The 22991-nt window shown below is 46.2% G+C and overlaps 1 protein-coding gene across 1 annotated transcript in view; it reads left to right on the plus strand.

Annotated features, from left to right (window-relative positions):
• The window catches only part of CLASP2 (cytoplasmic linker associated protein 2), a 340309-nt gene that overhangs the window by 71285 nt on the left and 246033 nt on the right, over positions 1-22991 (plus strand). The window lies entirely within an intron of this gene.

Below are 22991 nucleotides of genomic sequence, written 5' to 3' on the forward strand. Positions count from 1 at the left end.
CCATCCAGACCCCGACGGCTTCCAAACACTGGGACATCACTTCGATAGCCTCGTTGGGGTGGTTTGGGGTTGAAATGTACAGCTGAGTGTCATCAGCATACAGGTGGTACTCAACCCCAAAACCACGGATGATCTCACCCAGCGGCTTCACATATGCGTTGAACAGGAGAGGCGAGAGGACCGACCCCTGCGGCACCCCACAGGTGAGTGGCCTCAGGGACGACCTCTGCCCCCCTGTCAACACACATTGCTTCCGGTCGGAGAGGTAGGAGCCGAACCACCGCAAAACGGTGCCTCCGACTCCCATCCCCTCCAACCGGCGCAATAGGATACCATGGTCGATGGTATCAAAAGCAGCCGAGAGGTCTAATAGGACCAGGATAGAGGAACAACCCCTATCTCTGGCCCTCCAGAGATCATCAACCAACGCGACCAAGGCTGTCTCAGTGCTGTACCCAGGTCGGAAGCCGGACTGGCGTGGGTCTAGATAGTCGGATTCGTCCAGGTGTCGTGGAAACTGCTGCGCCACCACATTCTCAACAACCTTCGCCAAGAAGGGGAGGTTGGAGACTGGACGGTAATTAGCTAGCTCCATTGGGTCGAGCGAAGGTCTCTTGAGCAAGGGTCTCACCACCGCCTCTTTCAAGGCGGTTGGTAAGTAACCCTCACCCAATGAGGCGTTCACCAGGCCCAGAAGCCAGCCTCGTGTCACCTCCCAGGCTGCCAGTACCAGCCAGGAGGGGCACGGGTCCATTGAACATGTGGTGGGTCGCAGCCGTCCACGCAACCTGTCCAAATCCTCGGGGGCAACAGAGTCAAACTCCTCCCAGAATGACGGAGGTCCATCCGCTCCGTATCTGATCGATTTTGTCCTGAAGATATTCTCCAAACTCCTCTGCTCTTCCCTGTAAGGGTGTCTCTCGCGTCCCTTGCGATAAAAGGGAGCAGGTCACCCGAAACAGGGCGGCAGGGCAGTTATCCGCGGACGCAATAAGGGCAGCACAATGTCCACGCTTGGCCGCTCTTATTGCCACAAGGTAAGTCCGCAAATAGGCTCTTACCCGTGTTCGGTCAGATTCGGAGCATGAGGACCTCCACCTGCTCTCTAGACGTCTCCTGTGGCGCTTCATCACCCGTAGCTCCTCAGTAAACCAAGGAGCCCGGGTGGGTCGATGCCGCAGGAGAGGTCGCAAAGGCGCAACCCGGTCCAAGGCCCCAGTCGTCGCCCTATTCCAGGCGATCACTAGGTCCTCGGAGTGGGAGCGGGACAAGGCTACAGGTATTGGCCCAAGCTCCGTCTGGAATCTATCCGATTCCATCAGGTGCCTGGGGCGGTACCAGCTTGTAGAGTCTGGTTCCGCCTCCTCGCGGTGGGGGATAGCGCCAGGGAAGTCCAGCCGGAGGGATGAGTGGTCTGACCATGACAAGGGCGTGATGACTAAGTCCCCTATTCCCAGATCACTCGTCCACTGTTCAGATACAAAAATGAGGTCCAGTGTGTGGCCCCCTTCGTGAGTGGGGCCCTGCACTAATTGGGTCAGGTCCATGGCTGTCATGGAAGCCATGAACTCCCGAGCCACCTCGGAAGCCGCTCCCGTTGACGGCAAGTTGAAGTCCCCCATGACCAAAAGTCTGGGAGTCTCAACTGCCGTCGCTGAGATTAGCTCGAGGAGCTCGGGCAGGGCTGCTGATGCATAGCGAGGAGCCAAGTATACAATCAGCAAGCCCCACTGCCTCCCTGGGCCCCAGTTCACACCAAGGGACTCACACCCGGGTATCTGAGGGACAGTGAACTCCCTCGGCTCTAAACATTCCCGCATAACCACCGCCACCCCACCACCCTTACCCAGGGCCCGGGGCTGATGGAATGCCCGGAAACCTGGTGGGCACATTTCCACGAGGGGTAAACCACCCTCGTGGCCCAACCAGGTCTCCGTTATCCCTGCAAGGTCTAGCTCCCCCTCTGAGATCAACTCATTAATGAGGGGGGCCTTGTTGGTGACAGACCTTGCGTTGCAAAGCATCAGCCGCAGGCCCTGGCTCTGTAGCACCTGTCCACCTAGACTGCAGGGGTTGGTACAAGCGACCGGGCGTAGCCAGCAGCCACGGTCTCCCAACCGACCTTGGGATCTTCTTTTGTCCTCGCATCCCCCCCTCCCCGCGACCGTTGTAATCAAACCACCCTCTGTTGGAATAGCTTGTTCCCCCTCCCCCCCCCACTCCGCTCACTTCCCTCCTAGACTCACCTGTTCGTCTGGCACTGGCTTCCCTCCTGGCCTGGTTATCCCCCCCTCCCTTCCCAGAACCCCCTAAAAACAATATAAAACATTTAGCTAAAAAGCCCCTCAGCTTCCTCTTCTTCCACCATTACGAACAATGGGCTGCATTTGTAGCCACTTAAAGGAAGGACCGAAAGATACGGGCTGCAGATGTAGCCACATAAAGGAAGGATTGAAAGATGCACTACCTAGTTTATAAATTATTGAGCTGAGACCAATGTAAAATTGCCCAAAAAGGGCTGCATCAGTTCTTTATCCAAAAATGTATTTTAGTGCTATTGCTGAACATTAAATTATTAACTCTGCTGCTTTGTATGGAATAATATGTTTCAAACCGACATATTTGTAGCTACGCATAAAAATTATAAATCTTTGCTTAGTCCTTTGAAAAGTGTTAAGAGTTGGAATCGAGATGTCCTAAAATTCACTGCGTATCTTTCTTTCCTCTTTCCCACGTTTATGGCCTTGTCACACTAACCTTAAAGCTTGATTCTACTGTGAATATCTTAGCCAGATAAAGATTGGAATGTAAGTGTACATACCGATTGCAGAATTGCACATCCAACATGTATATAATAAAAAGATCCGATCCTTTGTAAAAGAAAAAAAAAGAAAAAAGAAAAAAACTACCTAAAAGCCATGCCAAAGTTAATACAGGAGTAGGAATATAATTGTATTTCATCAAATTATTTCTATGGTGTTAATAGAATAGAATAGAATTCTTTATTGGCCAAGTGTGATTGGATACACAAGAAATTTGTCCTTGGTGCATATGCTCTCGGAAAAAGAAAAAAAATACATTTATCAAGAATCATAAGATACAACACTTAGTGATGGTAGGTGCAATTTACGTCCAGGATGTGAGGGGTCTGTAGATATTGTCACAGCCCTCTTTGTCAGCCTCTACCTTGCATGCTTGCTATTGGCTGCCATAGTAATGGGGAGGTTGGGGGGGGGGGAATGTGCAGGTGGAGATACCTTGAGAAGGGAGGTTTGTTCTCACCATCTTCTGCGCATTCTGATGGCTCGTGTTTGGGTTTGGTCAAGGCCAACTGTCTCTGCATACCAACTGAATGGGGCCACTTGAAGATGCACCCCACACGACACATTTGGGAGCTGCAGATTGGACATTGGGTTGGGGTAATGGGGGGGAGGGATTTGGGTAAATTTTGCTACGTTCAAGTTCACACTTTTTTGCTTCAGATCTTGCTTCACTTTTGCTGTTTCCATTTCATGTCCAGTAAAAGTACCTTTTCTCTAATTAAATGGAGTTGGGGGTTTTCTTTCTTGGATAGTGAGTGAGGCATGCCTAACATTAAGCAAGATCTCTTCGCAACCATCCCAGAGTTAAAACTTCTGTGGGGGTTATACCCACCATGTCTAACCCTGCAGCAACCAGGAGGACTTGGGGGCTGCTGGATTCTCTCCTCCCCTGGAAACACAGTGGATGGCTGAACTGAATCTTGAGGAAAAATCGGTCCAACCCAGATGGTCCCTGGGAGGAGTTACAGCCATCCGGTGCCAGTGATCAGAGGCTGCCTGGCAGGAAGCCGAAAAAGAGGATCTTATGATGTTCCATGCTTACAACTTCTTCAAGAGACCTGAGGAAATCAAAGAATGCATGAAAGTCACAACGAGAGGGAGATTGGAAGAGTCGAGCAGGCAGAAGGGGAAGCAGAGGCCCTGGCAAACCCCGAATCGGCCCTGGAAGCTGTTCCAGGAACCAGGCAGGCCCCAGGATATCCAGCCGCCTCAGCACCTCAGGCACCCACAAGGGGAGAGGGTAGCCCCGCAGGGTCAAATTCCAAATATTCCTCTTCTAGGAGTGAAGTACGGAGTAGATCCCAAAGCACTGGGATTTTTTGTGGCTCAAGTTTGGAATTACATGTAGGAGCATGGGGACGATTTCCCATCAGAAGCTGCCAAACTAAGAAGCGTTACTATGGCGTTGGAAGGTACTGCAGCTGACTGGATGGTGGCCCTTCATATCAATGATTCCCCACAGCTGAGGGATTACAATGGGTTTATAACAGCCCTGAGGGAACACTTTGAAGATCCCCTTGCAAATCGGAAGGCAAGAACCAGATGAAAACTTTAATACAGGGCCAGAGATCTATGGCAGAATACATTCAGGAGTTTCATGAGCTAGCTGTGCACATGTGGGAGTGGTCCCAGGAGGCATTGATGGATAGCTACAGAGATCGCCTCTCTAGACAACATGTACCAGAGCTGTATGAACAGGGAAGCTCCCCGAGACCTGCAGCGCTGGTATGTGCTGGCTGCTGATGTGGAAATTGACCTAGCCAGAAATCAGTACCATGGGGGCAGCAGGTGGTTTTGCTACCGTGGAGCAAAAACCCACTTCCTGCCCCGAGAGAGGCCCCTAGAGCAAGGAAAGGGAGGCCAGCAACCAAGCCCAGATCGATGGTATGCTTCCAATGTGGGAAGGAGTGGCATCAAGCTGCCAATTGCTACTCTAAGCCTAGCCCAAAACTACCTTCAGCTGGAGGAAAAAAAACCAACAAGCAGCCAGTGAAATGCCCTGAAACAGCAAAAGAGCCCTGAAAGGTGTGGAAATTGCTGATTTCCCCCCTTCAGGCCAGGAGGATAGGGAAACCCCAGCCACTTCAGGGGAAAGCGAAATTGACTTCGACTCTGACCCCTTGATAAGTCCTCATGCAGGCCCCATAACCATTCCAGTAGAAATAAGGGTACCCTCAACCTAAGCCCAGGGGAAGATGCTGGCCCTTTTAGACTCTGGCTGCACCAGATGTATTATTAGCCCAGAGGTAGTGGAGAAAAATGGGTCTAAGACTGAGAACAATGAAAGTAGTTGTTGTGGCCCGGCAGTGGCCGCCTGAGCTTTGGTGGACTCTGACAGCAATCACCATTATGGGACTGCTCTGGAGGATGAGGAAGACTCTGGAGGGTGTTTGGAGTCAGAGCAGAAACTAGAGAGGCCTGTTGGCCACCAGGTGGCATCTGAGTCAGGGAGCAGCGAGGAGGAACAGAGGGAGGTTGTCCCTGATGTGCATGTGCGTAGAGCTAAGAGAAGGGAGCAGCTGTGGAGAAGACGTCATAGAAGGATATAGGGTCAGCTGGCAACAGTTGTGGCCCCTCCCAAAGAGTTTATAGATGAACGGGAGGGGAATCTTTGCAGGAAACAACAGTCCATTTTACTAGCCATTGAGAAAGCATTCTGTAAGTCTAGGCTCCTAGCCAAGGGGTGGCTTTATCCCCGTAATTAATTGTGGCAGACAGCCAAGCCTGTGTCTGCATATTCATTAGAATCACGGGACAGAACAGTTTATTTCCTGCCTTAAAACAAAAGCTCTAAATATCATCACCATGGAGTAGCTACGTGCCGAAAACATGCAACTTTCGCAACAGGTGGCTATGTTGGCTGCCCAAGTGGCACAGCTCCAAGCTCACCCTGCTCCACCCCCACCTTGGAGGAAATGCCCGGTTGAAGTGCCTGATAAATTCAATGGCAACCAAACCATGTTTCAAGCTTTCTTGGGACAATACCAGCTATTTATCAGCTTGAGAGCAGAGGATTTTCCCACTGACCGAGATAACGTGGGGTTTATGATTAGCTTACTCTCTGGCTCCGCAGCTCATTGGCTACCCCAATGCTGGTCCAGGCTAGCCCTTTGCTGGATGACTTCAGGGGGTTCTGTGACCACCTCCGGTAAATGTATGAGGACCCCATTAAGACGGAAACGGCTACCTGACATCTGAAGACTCTGAAGCAGGGCCGGGGTTCCTTGCAGGACTACATCGGTGAATTTAGGCTACTAAGCCAGGATTTGGCTTGGAATGAAGCAGCCCCCATGGACACATTTGAGGATGGGTTGTCGGAAGAATTGCAGGATGAGCTGGTGCGTGTGGATAGGCCACCAAATTTCAACGTGTTGGTCCACCTGTGTCTCCGGATTGATGCTCAGTTGCAGGGGGGGGGGAATTCGCCGCACATCCCAGGAGAACAGGGTGGTTCCGGCCATTCGTGAGACTCCAACTCCACGGGAGGAGCCCATGGAATTAGGTGCAGCCACACCCCGCTCGTCGATAATGGAGAAAAATGGCGCTTAGGGGGGTTGTGTTTTTATTGTGGGGAACCTGGGCATATGGCAGCCTTTTTCCCCAAGAAGAGACGATGGGCGTCAGTTACTGGACCTACCCTCCAGACCCAGAACAATTTGTTGGGAAAGGCCCCCAAGCCCAATCTAAGGGAGACCTTGGGTCGGGCGCACACCAATTCCGAGCCATGCTCAGAGACAGTGACTTGCGGGCCTTCACGATACCTGATCCTGGCATCACGAATAGTCCTGTTCAGTAGTCCGCAGGGGATTCTGCCGCATGCTCTGGTCGACTCCGGGGCTACCATGAACTTCATGGACGAGGTGTTTGCGACCAAGTATGCGGTCCCTCTGTGTCCAGTAGATCTTCCTATGCTTGTGGAGACAATTGACGGCCGGGTGCTTCTGTCTGGGCCTATCAAGGCCGCCACGCAACCCTTGCACTTGGTCATCAGGGCTCATGAGGAAGCCATCCAGTTCTACGTTACCTCTGGCCTGCATTTCCCCATGGTCTTGAGCTTGGCTTGGCTTCGGGCACACGACCCACAGATTTACTGGTCCCAGAACCTTGTCACCTTCCCAACCTTGCAATGTGTGGACCATACTCGGCATGTCTGTGCAGGCCAGCTGCTGAGTCCACCGTTGGTGTCCTTGCCTTCCAATATAGCAGATTTTTCAGATGTGTTCAGCGAACAAGAAGCAGACCAATTGCCACCACACCGGCCATATGATTGTCCCATCAATTTGATTCCGGACATGCAGCTCCCTGTGGATCGTTTGTGTTCGATATCAGACCTGGAGTTGGCCGCATTGCGGGACTTTTTGGACAAAAACCTAGCTCAGGGTTTTATCAGACCCTTGCCTTCGCCATTGTCTGCCCTGGTCTTGTTCATCAAAAAGAAGACTGGAGATTTGAGACTCTGCTGTGACTATCGTAGGCTCAATACTATCATGGTGCACAATCAATATCCTCTGCCCCTTATTCCTGAACTGTTGGAGTGGCTCAGAGAAGCTAAGGTGTTTGCCAAATTGGATCTCCATGGAGCCTACAATCTTGTCCCGATCCAACCCGGGGATGAATGGAAGATGGCATTCGGCACCAAGTATGGGCATTTTGAGTACACGGTCATGCCTTTTGGGCTGACCAATGCTCCTGCCATCTTCCAACATTTTATGAACGATATCTTCCGGGACCTTTTGAACCAGTTTGTCATCATTTATATCAATGACATCTTGATTTACTTGTCCTCCCGGGCGAGCCATCGGCAGTACCTACGCATGATCCTACAACGGCTCCGTGAGAATCTCTTGTATGCAAAACTGGAGAAGTGCCAGTTTTGGCAGTCCATCATTGGGTTCCTGGGACATCATGCCTCTCCCAAATGCATTGCAATGGAGCCGGGCAAGGTGGAGTCTTTGCATAGTTGGCAACCTCCTCTGAAAGTGAAGGATGTCCAGCGACTCCTCGGGGTTGCCAACTACTATCGGACCTTTATCCCTGGCTTTGCTTCCCTGACTGTGCCCCTCACTCGGCTCCTGCAGAAAAAAGTTCTATTTCACTGGGGGGACCCTGAGCACCAGCGTTCCAGGCCTTGAAGCAGGCCTTCATGAAAGAGCCTATTTTGAAGCATCCTGACCCCCACCGTCCATTTGTAGGGAGGCGGATGCATCCAATATCGCTGTGGGAGCGGTGTTACTTCAGGCTCACGCCTCCAGTGGTACCCTTTTCCCTTGTGCTTATTACTCACAGAAACTCAATTTTTCCGAGCGCAATTATACCGTTTGGGAGAAGGAGTTACTAGCCATTAAGGTAGTGTTTAAGGCTTGGCAGCAGCATCTAGAGAAGGTCAGACATCAGATTGATGTCCAGACGAACCATAGGAATTTGGAATTTCTGAAGACCGCATGGAAATTGAACCAGCGCCAGATCTGGTGGTCTCTTTTCTTTGCACAGTTCAATTTCCACGTGACGTATATCCCCAGTGCGCACAACCAAAGGGTGGATCCTTCCTAACAAGGAAACCTGAGTATTCATGTACCAAAGATCCGATTCCACCCCGGACAGTTTTGCCCGTAGAATCCTTCTCCACGGTTCATGAGCCCCAGATACGGGAAGCGCAGCAACATGACGATTAGGTGGAACAATGGAAGGCAGAGGTGGGGCCTGCTTCCCCATGGACATTCACCGATGAACTTTTGCGGTACCGAGACAAACTCTATGTGCCAGCGGGGCCCCTTCGGGGACTTATTCTATCCCAGTGCCATGATAATCCTGCGGCGGGGCACTTTGGCCTCTTCAAGACCTTGAACCTGGTCTCCCGTACCTTCTGGTGGCCCCTGTTAGGGATGTAACCCTAGGCTTGGCTTGGCAATGTATATAAGCTAGATTGTAACAAATGTATCTGTTACTTTAAATGCTAGAGAAATGTAATTGGCTAGTTACCTCAAGCAGCCATAAGAGGTAGCCAGAATGACTGTTAGCTCTCTGTTTGTTAGACGCTGATCGGTGTATTGTGAGGTACTATGTTTTGCTACTGTTAGCTACTTTGTGTGCTAAACTGACTATTTGACAACTGACCGACTGAACCATGTATGACTTGGACTGTTTGATGGACTCTGAATACCTCTATATTTCCACATAGTAAACTACTATATTTTATACTATTCAGTGTCCCATTATGCTAGTTTGTGCATGTTCTTGCGTACCACTCTCACTACGCTTCTCTGCACACTCGCTCTCCTAACGGGGAGCTTACTTACTTAACACTGGTTATGAGCCCAGAGTGTACCGGACGTAGCTAAAAAGAGAGTTGGTGTTGGTACGCAATACCATATATAGATAGCTCTTTAGTTTGTAAGTGTTAGTATTATGGAGAAGATGGCACACGCCACATCAGCAAGTCTATCACTGATAACCTGGTTGGATGGAACAAACTGTTTCCTGGTCTATGAAGTGCAGCCTACTCCTGCGTACTGAGGGATTGTGGGATGCTGTACAGAATTCACCGGATGTGACTTTTTGGAATCCAGATGACGAGGATGATGCCAAGAAGATAGCAGAGTTTCAAAGATGCAACAAACAAGCATTGTGTATAATTGGTCTAACACTGACTGACCAACAGTTAGTTCATATTCGTGGGGAGAATTCTGCAGCAAGATGTTGGGAGAATTTGAAGAAGATATATGTACGTGACACTGTAGGTGCACATATACATCTTACCCCCAAACTGTTTAGGGCACGTCTTCTGAAGGGTGGAGTTATGTTAGCTCATTTAAACTTTATAAAAGGAATTTTCCAAGAGCTACATGAAAAGGAACTTATTTTCTCAGCGTTACATCAAGTTTACATCATTCTGTCTTTACTGGATGAGAGTTATGATGATTTTGTATCGTCTCTCAAGGTCCTAACCCGAAATGAATTAACATTGACTGACATAACTGCACGCCTGTTGGAAGAGTCCAGAAGAAGGTTGGAAAGAGAACAATTGAAAGAGAAACCACCTCAACATGAAGAGTCACCTTCAACTGCCTATACTGTTAGAAAATGTTTTTCTTGTGGGGCTAAGGGGCATATAGCTAGATTCTGTAAACATGCAAAACAACAGAATACTAGAAAAGCTAAGAAAAATGCTAATGTCAACTTAGGTATGTCTACTTTGACTATCTCTAGAAATGCACCAATAAGCCATGATTCATGGGTTGTTGATAGTGGAGCATCACAGTGCATTATTAGGAATAAGAATTGTTTTATAAAAATGTCTGCCAGCAAGCAACACGTATCTTTGGCAAATGGATGGAGGGTGAAAGCATCTGGTGAAAGTATGGCAAGGTGTTCATTTGTAAATGAGCATTTATCCATGTTGTATATACCTAAACTGAAATTTAATTTGTTATCAGTAAGAGCTCTAGTTAACATTGGCTATGTAATAACCTTTAGGGGAGATAACTGTATCATAGAAAAGGAAGGTAATAGGATTACTGCCAAATTAACAAATGGTTTATATATTATATCTGATGCCCACACTGCTAACTCAGTGTATGATAATGTGAAGCCACATGATGAATGCATACATCTGCTACATAGGCGTATGGGGCACATTAATTTCAAGATGTTGCAAAAAACTGTTAAGTTATCAGAGGGATTAAAGTTAAAACCTTGCAGTAAATATTTTAATTGTAATGTGTGTAGTCAGGAAAAGAGCAAGGTTACTCCAGCAAACAGATGTAATGGGTTTAAAACAAAGGAACCTCTGGAAGTTGTTTTTGCTGATCTAATTGGACCTATAAAACCCAGTTTGGGAGGTGCCTGTTATGTTTTGAGTATCATGGATACTCAAGATACGGTTTCTGCTATTTAATGAAAGACAAGACAGAAACATTTCAACATTTCTTTAATTGGCTGAGGTTTGCAGAAAGAAAGATAAAAGCCAAGGTTATTGTCATACTGTAGTTACTGATAATGGGACAGAGTTTACCAATTTATAAGTTCCAAACAATGTTAAAAACAGCTGGTATTGAGCATTAACGTTCTGCTCCTTATAGACAACATAACTCGTTTGTAGAATGAAGGGGGCAAACATTACAAGCCATGACTAGAACCATGTTATCCGATTCAGGTTTACCGGAGAATCTATGGGGTGAAGCCATGATGTGTGCTAATCATCTACTGAGCAACGTTGTAAATGCTTCTACTGGAGAAGTACCATTTACTCGTTGGCATGGTAGGAAATCTGATTTGAGCAACTTGCACACATTTGGAGTTCCTACATGGGTGCATATTCCAGCACAGATCAGATTAAAGGGACAAACTCATGCAAGGCAGTTAATATTTGTAGGTTATGACTCAAACCATAAATCTTATAGGTTCTGGGAACGTGGAACAATTAAGATCTATCACAGTGCTAATGCAAAGTTTCTAGAGCATGTTGGTTGGGATAAACTGGAATTTAACAATAACGTAGTTATTGAACCCAGGTATTTCCTAGTGGTAAAATAGAATGACCAGCTATAAAAATTAAAGAGGAAGTGCAAAGTCAGGAGAAAGTGCAAAGTCAGGAGGAGTTAGAAGAATGTGAGCAGATGCAACAGATGAGTCCACTGGTGAGCCCTGAGTTGCCTAGGCGTTCTACCCGTATAACATGATCACCTGACAGATATCAAGCTAGTATAGCATGTCAAGTAGATAAAGTTCTGGCAACGTATCATGAACTATCAACGTATCGTAAAGAGGAGCAAATAGTTTGGAAAGCAGCAATGAACAGGGAACTGAAATCTTTACAAGATCTGGAGGTATATGAGAATGTGAGATTACCATCAGGTGAAAATGCGATTTACAAGATTAAAACAAGTGTAGATGGGACAGTTACCCATAAAGCTAAATTAGTAGCACAAGGTTTCAACCAGTCACCATATGATTATGACGAAGTATTTGCACCCAGTTTAAAAGCCACAACATCAGTTGCATCATTAGTTTGGGCAGCTAAGCATGGATATATAGTAAATCATTTAGATGTTGAGACAGCATATCTTCATGCACCGTTGCAACACACTATTTATTTAAAGAAACCTGAAGGATTAAACACTGATAGCAGCACTGATTGTTGGAAGTTAAAAAAGAGCCTGTATGGTTTAAGACAGTCAGGCTACGAGTGGAATCAATGCATAGTGAAGGAATTAGCAAGGATAGGATTTAAAGCTGGAATGGCTGATCCTTGTTTATTTAAGCAAGAAAGCTATGGTATGATTTCATTATTGTTATTGTTTACAGACGATATAGCGTTGATTACTAAAACAGAGCAAAAGGCTATTGAAATTGTTACACTATTAAAAAAGCGGTTTAAAATAAAACATCTTGGTGAAATAAAGAAATATCTTGGTTTAAAGATAGATAAGACTAGAGGAGGATATAAAATATCACAGACTGAGAAGATCAATCAGTTACTCAGAAATTTCAAAATGGAACTGTGTAAACCAGCTAAAACTCCTATGAGTCAAGAATTTAGCAATGATGATATAAAAAGCCCAGTTTTTTATAAGAATATTTTTCAATCCCTAATTGGTAGTTCATTTTAGCAATTGGTCTAGGCCAGATATTGTATATAGTGTTAATCAATTGGCCTGGTTTAATGCCGAACCTACTGAATGGCAAGCTGCTAAACGTGTATTGAGATATTTGAAACACAATACACAATGCACTATACTTAGAGCCAAAGGATGAACTGATATTAACCACGTACGTTGATGCAAGTTCTGCAACTGACGTGTCTACACGTAAATCTAAATCAGGTATCGCAATATTCTTAGGAAAGTCATTAATTGGATGGCGGTCTATTCGTCAGAAGCATTTAAGTTTATCAATGGAGGCTGAATTTTCATGTTTATCTTTGTTATGTATCGATTTAATTTGTTACAAGCAACTCCTGATAGATATGGGAATTAAAGACTCGCCCGTTGCGAGTCTTGAGGGACCGCTTTGGGAGGAGTTTGACTCGGTTGCCATCGAGGATTTGGACAGGTTGCGTGGACGTCTGCGACCTACCACATGTTTATTGGACCCGTGTCCCTCCTGGCTTGTACTGGCATCCTGGGAGGTTACGCGCGACTGGCTCCTGGGCCTGGTGAACGCCTCGTTGGGTGAGGGTTCTCTACCGGCCGCCTTGAAAGAGGCGGTGGTGAGGCCCCTGCTCAAGAAGCCTTCCCTGGACCCAACGGACCTAGTCAATTATCGTCCAGTCTCCAACCTTCCTTTTTTAGCGAAGGTTGTAGAGAGTGTGGTAGCACAGCAGTTCCCACGTCACCTGGAGGAAAATGATTATCTAGACCCGCGCCAGTCCGGCTTCCGACCCGGGCACAGCACAGAGACGGCCTTGGTCGCATTGGTTGATGATCTCTGGAGGGCCAGATATAGGGGTTGTTCCTCTATCCTGGTCCTATTAGATCTCTCGGCGGCGTTCGATACCATCGACCATGGTATCCTGTTGCACCGGCTAGAGGGGCTGGGAGTCAGGGGCACCGTTTTACGGTGGTTTGGCTCCTACCTCTCTGATCGGACGCAACGTGTGTTGACAGGGGAGCAGAGTTCGACCCGGAGGCCACTCACATGTGGAGTGCCACAGGGATCGGTACTCTCGCCTCTCCTGTTCAACACATATATGAAACCGCTGGGCGAGATCATCCGTGGTTTTGGGGTGGGATATCATCTGTATGCTGATGATACTCAGCTATACATTTCCACCCCGAACCACCCCAATGAGGCCGTCGAAATGATGTCCCGGTGTCTGGAGGCCGTACGGGTCTGGATGGATGGCAACCGACTAAAACTCAACCCTTCCAAGACGGAGTGGCTGTGGCTTCCGGCCTCCCGGTTCAACCAGGTGTTTCCATCTCTGGCCATCGGGGGCGTCCAACTAGCCCCCATGGAACAGGTGCGCAATTTGGGCGTCCTCCTGGATGCCCGGCTGTCCATGGATAACCATGTAACAGCCGTGGCAAGGGGGGCGTTCCATCAGGTTCGCCTGATGCGCCAATTGCGCCCCTTATTGGACCGGGATGCCCTACGCACAGTCACCCATGCGCTAGTGACGTCTCGCCTGGATTACTGCAATGCTCTCTACATGGGGCTTCCCTTGAGATGCACTCGGAGACTACAGTTGGTCCAGAACGCGGCCGCGCGGGTGATTATGGGGAGGACTAGGTACTCCCCTGTAACACCTCTCCTGCGCGAGCTGCACTGGCTTCCTGTGGTCTACCGAGTGCGTTTCAAGGTTTTGATTATGATCTTTAAAGCGCTTCATGGCACAGGGCCTAGTTATATGCAGGATCGCATCCTGCCCCACACATCCCTACGACCAATTCGCTCACACAGAGAGGGACTTCTCCGGGTGCCGTCCGCCAAACAGTGCCGGGGGGCGACACCCAGGAGCAGAGCCTTCTCTGTGGTGGGCCCAGCCCTGTGGAATGACCTCCCCCGTGACATCAGGATTACTTCCGACCTCCGCTCCTTCCGTGTACAGCTGAAGACCCACCTCTTTCAATTATCTGGCCTGGCTCAATCGTAATTATTCTTATTCCTCCTAACTGTTTTAAATTGTATTTTAAACGTGAAATCTTATTTTTATATCGGGTTTTTACAACTGGGGTATTTTAATGCGGGTCTTTTAACTGTCTATATGATGTAAATTGTTTACCTCCTCCGAGTCCGTGTTTGTGTATCTGTATGTATGTTTTGTATGTACGCCTATGTGTTTTATATATTTTCTGTGTTTTATATGCCCCATTGTACGCCGCCCCGAGTCCTACTTGGAAAGGGAGCGGCTAATAAATTCAAACTTATTTATTTATATATATAATGTACGTGAGCCTATTGTTGTATACAAAGACAACCAAGCAGCAATCCAGATGGCATCAAATATTGCAGTAAAGACAAGGACTAATCATACTGACTTAAGATATATGAATGTATGACAAAGTGTTAGTAGTAAAATGATTACACTAGAGTATTGTATGTCTGAAGAAAACATTGCTGATCATTTTACCAAAGCTCAAGGTATGGTCAAACATAAACAATGTTGTGATGATTATGGATTGGGAATGTGAAGTTGTGTGCAAATACATTGACAACCGAAGGGGGAGAATGTTAGGGATTTAACCCTAGGCTTGGCTTGGCAATGTATATAAGCTATGATTGTAACAAATGTATCTGTTACTTTAAATGCTAGAGAGATGTAATTGGCTTGTTACCTCAAACAGCCATCAGAGGGAGCCAGAATGACTGTTAGCTCTCTGTTTGTTAGACACTGATCGGAGTATTGTGATCTACTGTGTTTTGCTACTATTAGCTACTTTGTGTGCTAAACTGACTATTTGATAACTGACTGACTGAACCATGTATGACTTGGACTGTTTGATGGACTCTGAATACCTCTATATTTCCACATAGTAAACTACTATATTTTGTACTATTCAGTGTCCCATTATGCTGGTTTGTGCGTGTTCTTGCATACCACTTTCACTATGCTTCTCTGCACACTCGCTCTCCTAATGGGGAGCTTACTTAACAGCCCCGATTGCGACATGACGTACAATCTTACATCATGTCTTGTGTACGGTGTCAGCAGGCCAAGTCAGCGACGGGAGCCCCTCCAGGGCTGCTCCAGCCATTGCCGACCTAGGAGAGACCCTGGAGGGCCATTTCTATGGACTTCCTGACAGACTTGCCTCCGTCTTCTGGATTTTCCACGGTGTTCATGGTGATAGACATGCTGACGAAGATGGTGCATTTTATCCCGTTTTGGAGATTACCGACAGCCCGCGCCACCGCCACATGTTTATCCAACATTTTTTCAGGCTGCACGGCCTACCTGACAGGGTCATGTCGGACAGAGGAACGCAATTCACAGATCAGTTTTGGAAAGGGCTGATGACGGCCTTGGATGTCAAGATCTGCTTGTCCTCAGTGCACCATCCCGAAACCAACGGGGGGACGGAGAAAGTGATCGGGATATTGGAGCAGTACCTGCGCTGTTTTGTGAACCAGCAGCAAAATGATTGGGCAGACTACCTGGCAATAGCGGAGTTTGCGTTCAATAACTCACAGCACATATCCATGCAGACAACGCCCTTCTTGGCCAATGTGGGGTATCATCCTTAGTTCTTTCCCCTCACACCCATCGACTCACTGGTCCCCGCAGCTAAGGACTTCCTGTCGGAACTACAGGCAGTCCATCAAGTGGTGCGGCAATATCTGGATAAAGCCAAGGAGGACTATAAGAGAGTTGCGGACAGGTCTCGGCGCGTGACACCGGCATTGACTGTGGGGGATCGAGTGTGGCTGTCCACTAGACACCGGCCGGTCAACAAGTTAGACCACCGTTACCATGGCCCATTTCCGGTTGAAGCAGTCATCAATCCAGTCGCCTATCACCTGACTTTACCATGCTCGATGCGAGTCCATCCAGTCTCTCATCGATCTCTTCTTGTTCCTGAACAGCCGGCTTGTCCTCTTCACCAACCCGATCATCCCCAGCCAGAACCCCATGCTGATCAGGTGCCTTCCGAGTATGAAGTTGCCAGGATCCGGGATTCCCAATGGCTGAAAGGACGGTTCCAATACCTGGTGGAATGGAAAGGCCGAGAGCCGGAGGATGTTACCTGGGAGGATGCGACCTTCCTGCATGCACCTGCTTTGGTTCAGGCCTTCCATGAACAATTCCCAGCTAAGCCATCCTGAGTGTCAGACCCGGGGGGAAGGGCCCTGCGATGAGGGATAGTGTTGTGGCCCAGCAGTGGCCGGCTGAGCTGTTGGTGGACTCTGACAGCGATTACCATTATGGGACTGATCTGGAGAATGAGGAAGACTCTGGAGAGTGTTTGGAGTCAGAGCAGGAACCAGAGAGGCCTGTTGTCCACCAGGTGGCATTTGAGTCAGGGAGCAGTGAGGAGGAACAGAGGCAGGTTGTCCCTGATGTGCGTGTGCGTAGAGCTGAGAAGAAGGGAGCAGCTGTGAAGACATCAGAAGGAAATAGGGACAGCTGGCTATGGTTGTGGCCCCTCCCAAAGAGTTTATTGGTGGAGCGATGGGAGGGGAATCTTTGCAGGAAACAACAGCCCATTTTACTAGCCATTGAGAAAGCATTCCGTAAGTTTAATCTTGGTTTCTTGAAGAGAGCGTTCTAGGCTCCTAGCCAAGGGGTGGCTTTATCTTTGTAATTAGTCGTGGCAGAAGCCAAGCTTGTGTCTGCATATTCATTAGAATCATGGGACAGAACAGTACCCATTGCCTTTTGCCAGTTGGATGGGTCAATTGCTGGGGGCGGGGTATTTTGTAACTGAACTGGTAGAGATGTAGATGGGAGACCACCAAGAATCTTTAAGTTTCATTGTCACCCCAGGGATGGAATCCCCTTATACTGGGATTACTTTGGCTACAGAAATGGAACCTGCAGGTGAACTGGAGAAAGGATCTGCTGAACTTGTTTTAAAACACCCCCACATGGATGCACCATTTTTTTATAATAAAGTTTTTTATTTTTTCATTTTCATACAAATAACCACATGTGTACCATTACATAACCAACACTATTTTGTATTATTAAATATTATATCAATTTGTCTTACCATCAACCCCCAAGAACTCTTGGCTCTTCTGCTCTCCATACACCATATTTGTACCCTATCCATCACTTTCTTCTCCCTCTCTACTCCTCCCTACCTCCTTTCTTCCGTCAGTCATCCTTTTCTTCTCTACTTCCCCTTCCTCTCTCTTTCTCCTCATTCTTCTTTCCATCCTTTCTCTCCTCCTCTTCCCCCCTGCCCTCTCTTCTAACCCTCTCTTCTTCCTCTTGCCTTTCTCCTCTCTTCCATACTCTTCATCTCATTTACATGGTGTATTTTAGCCTCTGAGCTCCATTTTATGTTGATGGTATTAGTAATTTCATTTCAATAAACATCTTTAATTTTAACATATATCCTCCTTTTTAAAAAAAACCAGAAAAGTATACATATATAGCAATTTATATTTTAACCCCCCCCCCCCACTTATTTTTGACCTGGTTACAATTTCTATCTGTTCTCATCATAATATTGTATAGTTATACATCATTACACGCCCCAAATGTTTAGTTCTTTTTTTATATATTTTTTATTTTTAATTTTCAAAACAAACACAATACAAAAATCCTCCTTTTTTACATACTGTAGAAAGTGTATCAGTTGGTTAAAATAGACTTTCATGCATCTCTTTCACAGTCATCAATCATAATTCATATTAACTCAAGTATTTTAACTCAGTTATTTATACATATTACCATCATCATACCTCAATTTTCATTTGACTACAAGTGTTTAAACATCCTTCACCATAAAATATATCAAGATTTAAAACGTAACCACATACTGGCATTTCATTTGCTATTTCTAAAATCCTCCAATAACACTGAATCCTTATGGCCTATTCTAGCTAAACATCCATAATAGCTAGTAACAAAAATTTCTAATCCTCCTTACCAAATCACTGTTTACAATTTACATCCAGTTTCTTTATGTTGTACCCATACATATATATTTTCCTTTGTATCATTATCCCTCCTTTATTTAACTGTATCCTGTATCATAACATTTCCCCCCCTAATAATCAAAATTTAACTAAATTTAAATTAGTTCTTTTTTATTAGCCTTTATATATAACCAAAAAGATTTCTAATCTTCCTTTAATGGGTACCATTCAAATATTCATATCCAATTATTACTTATCATAACAATGCATATGTATATATTATTATCATTATCAATTATTTATTTGACTATATCTATTGTCACTAAATTTCTCTAAGTTTAACTAGTTTTAAATTATGCACTTCCATCTATCAACCTATATCTTTCCAGTAGCAAAACAGTCTCATGTCTTCTGCCATTTGTGGTATCAGTCCTCTAATCATCTCCTTAATCAAATTTGTATGGACTCCTTTTAGCAACTTATTGCTTATTAAATCTCTCATGTAATTTTGATGCCCTTCTTCTGTTTCCTTAATCAGCTTATCTTTAATTGTCAGTGATGTTATCAATGATGTTGCTAATAACATTTCTCTCTTTAAATCCATAAATTCTTTTGTTTTTTTTCTTCTTCTGTATCTTGTCATCTGGGGTAGAGTTCCCCTCCATTTAATTCCTCTTTCAATGTTCCACTCTTTCCATTTCCAGACACAAACCAATCACCATAGATATCAGCAGATTTAATTTCTTTGTGGTCATTTTCCTCTTTGGTTTTTAGGACTCTAACCTCCACGTTTCCCACTTGATAAACATCTCCAACTTCTTCATCATATTTTACTGTTAGATGCTCTAGGTTTTCCAACTTCTTCTCCCTTCTCTCAAATATATTTGATAATTTCTGAATTTCTAACTATCTTCTGCAGGCTTAAAATTTCATTCTGCTGTTGAAGTTGTGCCATTATCTCCAGCTGACAAACACTGCTGCTCTGGCTTGGAAGGTTTTTACAAGGTTAAGCATAAATTCACAATAAGGTCTTGTTTTCACTTTTCTCTGGTTAAAGATATGCTTCAAAGGAACATCTGTATGTTTTTCTTCTTATCACTCTCTATAAACAAACAGTAAGACCTTGAAGTGCCAAGCCAGAATAATCAGTGAGGAAAGTAAGAGTGTTTTGTTTCCAATACACAAACTTCCAGCCTCCATTTGATGTGTGGACTCGAACAAAGCGAGTCTCCTTGGTGTATTTTTAGCTTCAGTTCCCCCCTCTTTCTTTCCCTTTGTGATGTTCTCAATTGTCAATTAATCTCTTTTAAAGACACAGTATTTTCAGATCCAAATTCAAAGTTTGTATCTCAATGGGTTAGTCCAGCGGTTCTCAAATAGTGGGGCGTGCCCCCCTGGGGGGCACGAGGCTCCGTAAAGGGGGGCGCGAAGGCTCCCTTTCCATCTGGGTGCAACGGCGGCGAAGGCGTGGGCGAGGCATAATATATCCCGCCTGGAAGTGGCAGCACTTCGGACTGTGGATTTTCATTGGAGCCGCGGGCTGGAGCTGTGCAAGAAGCCTGCTCGGGCGGGGGTGGGAGGGAGGGAAGCATGGGACCGCCCGTCTTCGCCACCGCGTAGCTCGCCTCCCCGCCAGCAGCTCCACCGCCAGCATTCCGTCTGGAAGCGGAAGCGCAACAGCCGCTGTTAGGGAAGGGACAAAGGGGCTGCGGTCGCCCGATCTTGCCACCGCCACCCCTTCGCCCCTGGTAACGGCGACTGTTGTGCTGCTGCTTCCAGCTGGGAAGGGAGGGAAGAGGAAAGAAGGCAAGCAGGCAGGAAGGAGGCAGAAGGAAGGAGGGAAGAATGGAACTGGAAGGGAGGCAGGGAAGGAGGGAGGGAGAAAGGAAGGATAGGAGGATAGGGAAAGAGGAAAGAAGGCAGGCAGGCAGAAGGGAGGGAGGTGCAAGGAAGGAAGAAAGCATAGATAAGCAGGAGGGAAAGAAGGCAGGCAGGCAGGGGGAAAGAGGAAGGAGGGAACTGGAAGGGAGGCAGGAAGGAAGGGAAGGAGGAAGGGAGGGTGGAAGGAAGGATAGACAAGTAAGAGGGAAAGAGGAAAGAAAGCATGTGACTACGGTGGGAGACGAGGAAAGACCAGTGTGCTATGTTATGCAGAGGTGTACTTATAACAATTTTATAGACAAATGATACTATTTACAGTTACGCGGGGGGGGGGCGCGCGAAATGTTTTCTTCTTCCTAGGGGGGGCATGACAGAAAATAATTGAGAAGCACTGGGTTAGTCAGTTCTCAATTCTCTCATTTCTGTCTCCAAGTTGTTAAAAACAAGCAGTTCTCTTTGGGCTTAATGATTTAAACCACAATTTTTCCCTTATTTCTTTTCTTTCTGCCAAAATCCCAATCTATCCGTTAATATTTTCTACTCACAAGATTCTTTGCCTTTTCCAAATTCTGATTTATGTCAGTTGGTTATTTAAATCTTCTTACCAGGTCTTGACATTCCTCCCATACACTGCTTCTGCTCAGATGTTTAGTCCAGAAGTTTCAGCTTGACAGCAGCCATGCTGCCTTCCCCAACGTCGATTTGGAGAACTAAACTCTGACCTACGAGGGACCTGTTGCATTCTCCTGGGTCTAATGAGACACAGCTCCTTCTTCACTTGCCCTACAGGAAAAAGATCCCCCGCATTTGGTGTCAGGCCTGTAGTTATGTTCTTTTAGGATCTTTGGCCTGCCACACTTTCTTATAATTTTCTATGCTGTTTCAATAGTGTAGTAGTTGGGAGGGGGGAATAGAAAGGAGTAGAATTGTAGAATGGATTGTTGACATTCTTTTGTAGAAGCCAAGGTCATCTTTTGTCTTCGCATCTTGACACCTGGCCGGAAGAAGATGGGTGTACATGCCAGCGTGGAAGATGATGATTGGAACATGTGATGGATTTGTGGGTGTGGGGAGAGATCATGAACTTTCAACTGGGTGAATTTAGAGGATGTACTTCCAGAGTTGGAATTTTCCATAGCCGTACTAACATGCCTGCGGAATAAATTGCACCTTTAAGGATGTTTTGCCTTGGACAATGATTTATTTCTGCATGGTATTTAGAACCCTAACATTTGGTTTGTCAGCCAGAATTTGCATAAGGCTCTTCAGAGCCCACAGTTTTCTGCCTGTTTCACTGAGGTACTTCCGGTCTTCTCATGGATGCACCATTTATGGTCCAAGCGGATGCAAGTGACATGGCAGTTGGGGGAGTGTTACTTCAAACATATGTGGACGGGAACCTATAACCTTGCGCCTACACCTCCTGAAAATTGACGGAGGCAGAAAGAAGATGAGTGGTTTGGGGAAAAAGAAGCTTTTGCAGTCCAGTGGGCCCTGCTAACCTGGTGACATTTCCTTGAGAGGGCCGAGCACCCATTTGATGTGTGGACTGATCATAAGAACCTTGAGACGTTCAAAACCCCACAAAAACCCAAACAAGTTCGCTGGGCACAACATTTTAACTGGTTTAACTTTCCACTGAAATACCTCTCTGGGGGGGAAGGAACTTTATGGCTGATGCCTTGTCCAGCTACTCCAGTACATCAGTGCTAGATCGATGGTGATTCATCTGGTCATTTCTGCCAAGCAACTAGCAGCCCCAGTGGTCACCAAAAGCCAAGAGAAAGTGGACCTAGATGTGCCCACTGACCTAACAAAGTGACTGAGTGAGGCACTTGCATCTGATGAATGGTTCAGGTTCCACTAAATTGAGTGCATTATGAAGGAGGGCCTTGCATGGGTTAGAGCCAAGCTGTATGTATCTGCTAGTTTAAAAAGTGTTGTCCTCCAATAAGCCCATGATTCAAAAGTGGCTGGACATTTTGTTTTTGTGAAAACCTTACATTTGGTTAACCTTACATTTGGACAATTTAGATGGCCCTCTCTGAAAAAAGACATAGAATCCAACATTGATAGTTGTCCTGTTTGTGCTGCGGCAAAGAGACCACCAGGTAAACCTCAAGGACTACTCCAAAATGTTTCCAGACCTAGTGCCACTTGGAAGGAGATATCGATGGACTTTATTGTTGAGCTGCCAGAGAGCATTGGAAATACCGTCATTTGGTTGATGACGGACTTGTCTCCAAACAAGTGCATTTTGCTCCAAGGTTCTGCCTGCAAAAATACTTGCTAAACTGTTTATCCTACATGTGTATAGGCTACATGGAGTTCCTGAATGCATTATCTCAGATAGGAGATCCAATTCATCTCCAAATTTTGGAGGGAGTTCCTAAAGTTGATAGGCTCTGCCCAAGGTATAAGCTCCGCCTACCATCCGGAGACAAATGGGGCTTGTAAACATGCTAACTCTGTTCTAGAACAGTATCATAGATTCTATGTCAATTATCAGCAAGATAATTGGGCTGACCTCTTGCCGTGTTCAAAGGTAGCATATAATAATTCTGTACATAGCAGTAGAGGATTGACCCCTTTCAAAGTAGTATTTGGCCAGGATTTTGTGCCTATTCCTGAACGGCCTCAGGAGAAACCAGAAAACCTGTCTTTATCTGAATGAGTTAATCAAAGTTTCTGGCCTGTAACTTATAGAGCATTAGATGAGGCTCACCAAGCACAAAAAAAACAAGTGCATAAAAAACGGGT

This window comes from Natrix helvetica (assembly GCF_964273705.1).
Source record: "Natrix helvetica genome assembly, chromosome: Z".
Lineage (NCBI taxonomy): Eukaryota > Metazoa > Chordata > Lepidosauria > Squamata > Natricidae > Natrix > Natrix helvetica.